The sequence below is a fragment of the Girardinichthys multiradiatus genome, chromosome 9, assembly GCF_021462225.1.
Source record: "Girardinichthys multiradiatus isolate DD_20200921_A chromosome 9, DD_fGirMul_XY1, whole genome shotgun sequence".
In the NCBI taxonomy this organism is placed as follows: domain Eukaryota; kingdom Metazoa; phylum Chordata; class Actinopteri; order Cyprinodontiformes; family Goodeidae; genus Girardinichthys; species Girardinichthys multiradiatus.
Window position 1 is genome coordinate 3899038 of NC_061802.1, and position 8130 is coordinate 3907167.

The 8130-nt window shown below is 40.0% G+C and overlaps 1 long non-coding RNA gene across 1 annotated transcript; it reads left to right on the forward strand.

Annotated features, from left to right (window-relative positions):
• Nucleotides 1–4344: 4344 nt before the first annotated feature.
• Nucleotides 4345–6577, forward strand: LOC124873229. The gene is made up of 2 exons (XR_007039471.1): nt 4345–4459; nt 6388–6577. It is a non-coding gene; the product is annotated as an uncharacterized LOC124873229 (long non-coding RNA).
• Nucleotides 6578–8130: the final 1553 nt, after the last annotated feature.

Here is an 8130-nt window from a genome sequence, read left to right on the forward strand (position 1 = left end):
AGGTTGTATGGGTTCATCGTCGAGGTGGCAACATAGCAGGTTTCTGGTGCACAGGCATTAGAGTGGATTATTCTTTGGATAATCAGCAATACTTTTGGCACCACTGCAAGTTACTGTGGCTTCAACAGTAGCGCCCCCAGAAATCTTTAACCCGGGGGCCACGTGAGCTATTAAAAATCTCTGGCACACCAAAATCAAAACTGTTGGGACCACAGCCATGGATTGCAACATGGAAACTCCGCTACAGACTTTTCTGGAACTTTCAAAATAAATTGCATTTAACCGACTTCCAGCACAACTTCAGAAGGGGAAGGGGGGTAACAGCGGACTTCCTGTGACGTCACTGTCCAAATAAAAGCACCGCTCTTACTACAACCTGCCTCTTCCACACCGGTGAACATCGGGACAGGGGAGGCACAGCGCGCTAATGTCTCTATGCTGGCAAACAGACATAAACTCTTCAACTGGATCCGAGTGTCATACGATCATCGGTCATATTCACTAAGATAAGTACAAATGAATCACTGTCTGTGTATCCGGTAGATTCATTCATGAACGGGAATTAAGGTACAAGCCTGGCTTGACTTTTCTCTCTGAGGCCTACTGAATCAAGCTGTGTTATAGAGCTCCCGGCCGAGACGCTGTCTCTGCAACTTCGTAGTGGAGCAGTTTCCCGAAGGAGGACAACAGACGCATCACCGTGGTCACCACTAACTTGCCGTGTGGTCAGCGGTCAGAGCGAGCCGCGCCATCAAACAGCTACGGAGGTTAGCTGAAGCTAATCCTTTTGTTCACAGAGCTTTCTTCAAACTTCCTCGTCGCCCGGATAACTCCTCCTCAGCACGGTTCACATACGAGGTTAGGGTTTGGGCAGAGATATTTAGGATGAAATGATCTGAACGTTTTTTATTTTATGAAGTTTGGTTTTGTTTGTGTTTAACTCAGCTATCTTAGTGCCAGCAGGCTATCTGCAGCACGTGTTCAGGTTGTGTTCTGTGTTTGTGTGTTTTTAAAGCTAAAACAAACTTTATTTAAAGGGTGATTTTAAACACAGAAGATCGGCCATAACGCGCCGTCCGCGCTTATGCATTTTAACCCTTTTATTGATGGTATTTTAAAGGTGTGTGTTTGATTCTGGTGCTAAGCTATCAGCTTCCTTTGTTAGCTTTCACTGCTAACAGCTAAGAACACGTGCTTGCTGCTAAATAATATTTACCCAGAAAGGTTGCAAGTTTTCAGTCCAGTAAATAATAGTTCCCTTGACATTATTTTACTAAACTTGATAAATATGTAAACACCATTAAGCCCCATTTCTCCAGAAAGATTTGGCTCTTTTCCAACATATTTCCTTGAATATTTTACCACTTCCTTAATAATATTTCTTGGAATATTATTTTAATAAATAAAGGCAGTTAATTAGACACCGTTGAGAATTCATCCAGAAGGTTGGTTTTATTCAGCAGATCATTCTTTAAAACATTATTTTATTAAAATAATATTTTATCTGATCTTGCATTGTGATTGGTTGTCTAAACGTTTGCTGATTATTGTCTAAGTTAGTTCCAAGACTAACTTCACGTCACTTCCAGATTCTTCAAGATAATCCTTGGTTCTCAAACATAAACATTGCACGGTAATGTTGCATCACTCTTTCAGTCATGGTTTTAATCATCTTTAATCAACTTGTTTATATTGTACATAGTCCATTAGTCTTCATTATTGTTTAATTCTGCTTGGTGGTTTAGTTGGATTGTTTTAGCAAAGTAAAGCGTTTGTTGATTGAAATATGTTTGACTTTGAGTTGACTTTTTTTTAAAATAAATTCTTGTATTTTAAGAAATTGTGTGAATTTATTCCATATATGTGCAGAGTTTATGCTGTTCAATAATGTCAGAGCTCGTCTCACACCTTTCTATTTGGTCCTAATACCATCACCTTACTGGGCTGGTATTCACAGGACAACCCTTAACAGACCCAAATATTATTTGATAAAATATTAAGGTATTAATATTAAATAGTATTTTCAGATTCATAGTCACAACAAAACCAATGACTGAATTTGAAAATTGCTTTGTTGTTGTACTATTACTATATCATAGAAACTACAAAAAACACCACAGACATTTGTCTTTTGTTTTGTTTTTACAAATGTATATTTCAGACTGACAAGAAAAGAGCATTTAAACTTTCACAGCCTACGCGTAGAAACCCATCAATATAATCACAGAAGACAGTCACCGATGGGTGCAGATATTTATTTCTCCTTTTCAGAGCATCCAGAATAATCCTTGCATCTCCAGAACAATTTCCAAGACAGTGAAAACTACACAATAAACATAAATAGATGCTCATACAGTGTTTTATTAACAAGGTTCTAAGCATAACTGAATGTAATAACTGTAATGGTTATTTCTAAGATTACTGGGCAGTTTACTATGGTGGTGATTGTAGAGTGTACACCGGTTAAATGCCTTTATGACTTTGGGGTGGGGCTCTAACAATGCCACTGGGCTTCAACCAGAAATTCTCATCAAATATCAATTCAGACTCTTCCCTCCATAAATATGCTGTGATCATGATCTAGCATCTTGCACATAGAAACTGGTATGCACTGGTCCCTGCAGATTAGGGCTCCCAGCTGGAAAGAAGTGCACACATCAGACCACTGCTGGGAGGACAAAGGATGTTGCATGTTGTTCAAATACAAAATGTATTCCTCACCTTGATAAAGAGAAGCTTTAGCATCATATTTAGTAAAGAAGAAGAGGAGGAGGAAAAAGGGCAATCAAAGCTCATCAAACCAGCTTTAAACTTCAGAGCCTCAGTGTGATCAGCTCACAGTAATCCCAGAAACACACAGATTTTCAATTAAGGCCCAAGTTTGGGTGTTGCTAAAGGCAGTGAGGAAAGGTTAACTTGCAGTGGTTAGCACTGTTGCCTCGCAGCAAGAAGATCCTGGGTTTTTGTTCCCGGCCTGGACTGTTTCTGAATAGAGGTTGCATGTTCTTCCCGTTCATGGGTGGGTTCTCTCCGGCTTTCTGCAACAGCCCAAAAACATCACTCAGGTTAGTTGGTTACTCTAAATTACCCTTAGATATGAGGGTGTGCAAGCATAGTTGTGTGTGTCTCTGTAATGGACTGGCGACCTGTCCAGGGTGTACGCCGCCTCTCGTCCAATGAAAAAAGATGCAACTCTGGGCCCTGGGCGGGAAGCCATATTGCCTGTTTTAAAATGTTTACACTATGGAAAAATAGTTAGAGTACCCAAATGCAAGATTATTTTTCTGTTTTATGAAGTTTATGTCATCATTTTGAGCACTTGATACCTTCAGTTGCATGATGTTAAATTGGTGTTTGTGTAAAATAAAAAGCCTTTAATAAACCCTGAAATAATCCACGTTCTATCAAGAAGTTCCCACGTGATCCCGGGGAAAAAAACAAATATTTCCCTTTAAAAGTAAAAGTCAGTGAGTGTAGAAAGTTTCCGCAGGAGGCGGAACATTTCACATCATTCTTTATGCAAATTAGATGCAAAACTGGAAGCAAAAGCCCTCAGTAATAACTTTTTCTGTTTGGTTAAATGTAATTAGACAGTGTGCAGCTGTCTATGTCTGCAGAAATGAGGTTATGTTTAGAAGAAAATGCTGCTTTATTTTGTTGTAATTCAACATTTATAAAACATTTCTTGCAAAGAATATGCAGGCAAAGTGAACTGACCTAAGAAATCCAAGGGGCTTTATTTTCTAAGGGTTTTCTGTCTTTATGTTTTCTCTTCGAGTGGAAAGGTTAGGGGTGGCCCTTAAACCAATAAGAGCAGATGTGAATTAACCTTTGACAGAAAAAGAAACAGTTTTATTAAACTCTGAGCCTATCTCGCAGAGATGCGGTCGTTTGTTCCAGCTCAGCTCCACAATGACTCCGCCCGTCTGTGCTTAAATCAAGCTCCTCTGGCTCCAGACGTGTGGTAAACCCAAACTCCAGACTTTAATCCGTCCCTGCAGAAACCGGAGGGGGACCACACAGACTCTGCAGACCGGATTCACACAGTCTGACTCCTACACAGCATTTACAGACAGTGATTCAGGCGTCTGAGAGGTGTTTCCACCAGCAGACTTCTCCCAGGAATCATTTGCTTTAGCAGATATTTTAATCTCCAGTCTGCAGCGTTTTCCCTCCTGTTTTTCCTGTCTCAGGCTCAGTCTGTGTGTCTGTCAGCAGATTTCCCTGCGTCTCCCTGCAGGGCTGTTAAACTGTGTCTCCTTTCAGGCTGCTACTGCAAACCAAATGTTAAACACACTTTCCACATCATAGTCTGCACGGCTCATCAAGCTAAAGACCTTCTCCAAAAATGGATTCTCTGTTCCTGGCAGGACACAGAGTTGCTGCTCCTGCCTGCTGCCTGATGGTTTTCTGGGTGCCGGCCCTGCGATGCATTCCTGTGTCCCGAGCAGCCGGAGAGGTATGAGAGGAATGCATCAGACATGTGTCAACACTGACAGTTCAGGACGGTCTGCATCCATGCAGACATGAAAATCAGACTTATAATGACTTGTCTGAGTATAGATATAGGACCACAGACAGGTCCCAAAGTTCATTGATCAAAAGAAAGTGAATTAAACCTTCAGAGAATAAAACACTGTGTCAGAAAATTAAAATACAAAAGAATAAATTATTATGAGATGAAGAAGATAACTGCAAAAAAGCAAAGTAAGAGTTTTATTAAGTTGAGGCTGCAACTTGTATCTGCAACCATTTGTAGGTGCAGATACAAGAATAGAAACTTAAATTTAACCGAAACATTTAAATTTGGAAAAAAAAATTTAAATTAAGTTGAAAAGCAATATAACAATTTAAATAGAAATGGTCTGTGGACCTGTTGCATCGCCATTGCAAATACTGCATGTTAACGTTGCATGTGTTGCAGTTTGATTGATACATTTTATAGTCTTCTTTAATACTTGGATGTCTTTCTGTAAAAGCTTCTCTTTTGAGTTTAAATAAAATCTACAGTTGCATCTCCTCTTCACCTCCTTTGTTGTTTGTTTTTTTTCCCAGCCATTTGCCTTGCCTTGACTTTGGCCAAATACATAGGTATGTTTTTTAACAAATAATGATTTAGCACAACAAATACGAGCTGATCAGAATCAGTCTTAATTTGTTTTATACTTTGGATGGAAAAAAGGATTTCTTTATTTAAACACTAATCACTAAAACTCATAAAAGATCTGCTATGTATGTTGACAACTGAAGATAATAATGGCATCAATATATATTTTTTAAATATGATGAAACATAATACATCTATGACAATCTTTAAAAGAGTTTTGTTGTCTCTCCTGGACCCAGGTGGAGCAATTTGTTAACAACTTGCGCAAAATATAAAAATTGGATTGCTGCCAACTTTTGATATTCCCAGTGTCATATAAATAACATCCAGTTTGCATGTATGTGATGGAAAACACTGTGCTAACAGTAGCTGAGTTTTGATAAGGTCTCCGCTGATCTTCCCCTGAGCCTGTGGTTTAAGTAATGAACTAAGATGTTGGGCCAAAGATGATGTGACTTCCTACATCATGCAGAACCACTATCAATCCATATATTAAAAATGTATTGGAAGTGTCTGGCTAGCTTCCTCCTGACCTGCAGTCATTAAACATCCCTCGACTGGAAAACTGTAGATCACTGAAAGGAAAGATTTGCTACTCATCTGTTTGGAGAACCTTGTTCCTTATTATCTGAACAAAATGTCATCAACACAGCCACATTGTTCCCATCTTCAAAATTTGTGCTTTTTTTTTCAATCACAGGGAAACAAAATATCTGTAGTAGAATATGTGAGACTGCAGAAGAAACTCTGGTGACTTAAAGAAGTGTTGCACCTGCACAGGACCTACGTTGTATAGAAATTAGATTTTAAGTAGATACAAGTTGTCAGTGCAGCGGAGATGCAGTGGAAGTCATTGGAGAGGTGCAGAGATGTCTTACCCTCCACCTCCTCGCAGAAAACAGAAGCTGTCGAAGCGTCCGTAAACCTCCTGACTCTATGTCTCTCAGTGCTGCTGCAGGTTTTCTATATTTGTCGACATTGTGTTTGTGCGAGAGTCTGCATGCTCAGACTGACCAGAAGCTTTAGCAGCTCCAACCCATCTTTTATTCGAACTGTGTTTAGTCTTTCGTCCAGCGGCTTGCTGTAATTATGGACGTTTTCACTTGTTCCCATGAAAATCTGAAGTCTGAGCCTCTGTTTGTTCCCACTGAAGCCTGCAGCAGAGTCTTTTTGCATGACTCCACATGTCTGCTGTGTGCTGATGTTTTTTCTCTGCATCCTCAATGTTGTCAGTTGAATACTTTCCAGGACAGGCCTCAGATCGTCGTCTTGTTTTGCAGAAAACAGACCCTGATGCTGGATAATGGATCTCCCAGCCGACCTAGTGGACCTCCTCTCTCCAGCTGGTGACCCCGCTGGAGGAAAAATTCACACCTCGAGTCCTTGAGAAACTGCAAACACAGAGGTGTCGACCCTGGGACACACTTCACCCCTCAATAACCCCATGAATAAAGACCTTGTTAAAAATGATGCTGCTTCATAATTAAAGCGTTCTGTTTTTATTCTGATTTAAATTTCTTAAAAAATTTCCATCAGGTCCAAATTGTTAAAAGAAAGTGTTATTTAAATGCATCTTGTTCTTAATAGGCAACCATTACTTTTTCAACTGCTACCATTCGCTGAACATGTTTTAGTTCATCTCTGTCTGTGCATCGGTGGTCTGTTTGCAGCTCCGGATGAGTCAGTATGTGGGGGACCCGTGGGGGCCCACAGCTAACTTCTTTGCCCAGCCTGGAGCCAATGGAGGGGTCAGTCTGTCTGTTTTCAGGGCCACGACCTCTTCGTGTTTGGACTCCACACTTGTTCTCGTTTACCTGAGGAGGTGTGAAACAGTCATGGACCACTGAGAGGCTGCAGAGGTCCCGACCTCCCAGAACTCCCAGAAGTCCCAGTATGCTGATTGTACACCCAGCAATCAGCTGTCTTCATTTAACACATTGGAGAGATACTCTCTCTCTCTCTCACACACACACACACACACACACACACACACACACACACACACACACACACACACACACACAATGCAATGAGGGTTGAAATAATTAAAAGTTATGTAAAGAAAACAATAGAGAAATAAGACATAGAGCCAATAACTTGTTATAAGAACTTCTTTGTTTTCAATGATCATTTAACAGTTAAAAAATATGAAGAATTATACAAACCTGATCTTGTACAAGTTTTCCTTCCACTTAATGATTTAAAACATGTAATAAAAATAAAGGAACCTGCTAAAACATATTTCAGTTGGTGGAGAGGAGGCAGGGGACATCACACTGTTGATATTATGCTTATTATGGCTAATTTGCAATAAAACCACAAATGTCTTAATAACTGTTTTGCAGCTGTGAGTGAGTGAAGCCTCTCAGCTGCTCAGACATGTGTTTTGTTGCAGACATTGTTGGGTGGGCCTGTGTGGGAAACAAAGCCCTGACTCAGCGCCAGACTGCAGCCCATGAAGAAGACGGTCATTAGCGCAGCTTTACCTGCAGCTCATACCTGAACACAAACATAACCTACATGACAGGTGTAGGTGTTAGTTTCCTCATGATGGTTTGAAAATGATGGTTCAAACAAATAATGTTCATCTTATCTCATAATTTCAAAGTGTAGTCAAGAAAAATCTGTTTGTTGGACCAACAGTTCTTAATTAATCACCCCCGAGGAAAGAAGCTAAGATTTGAATTGTTCCTTTTTTCCCAAAAAGCCTAATTGGGGATTTCTGAGACTGAACAACTCAAAGTAGAGCATAGCTGTGCAGTGGAGGGAAAAAATTATGTGGATTTAAACTTCATTACTTCATTACAAATGAAAATATGAAATGTCCCAAGAATCGGTATTTAGTTGAACGACTGTCACTGCAGCTACAGCTGCAGGTCTTTTAGGGTATGTCTGTAGTAGCATTGCACATCTACACCCAAAAATCTAGAGTCTGAATCATTCTAACAATGAATATTTTTTGATTGATGGTGAAACTCCACCTAGTTTCTAGCCTTTTTCAGCCTCTAAAAGGTTTTCATTCA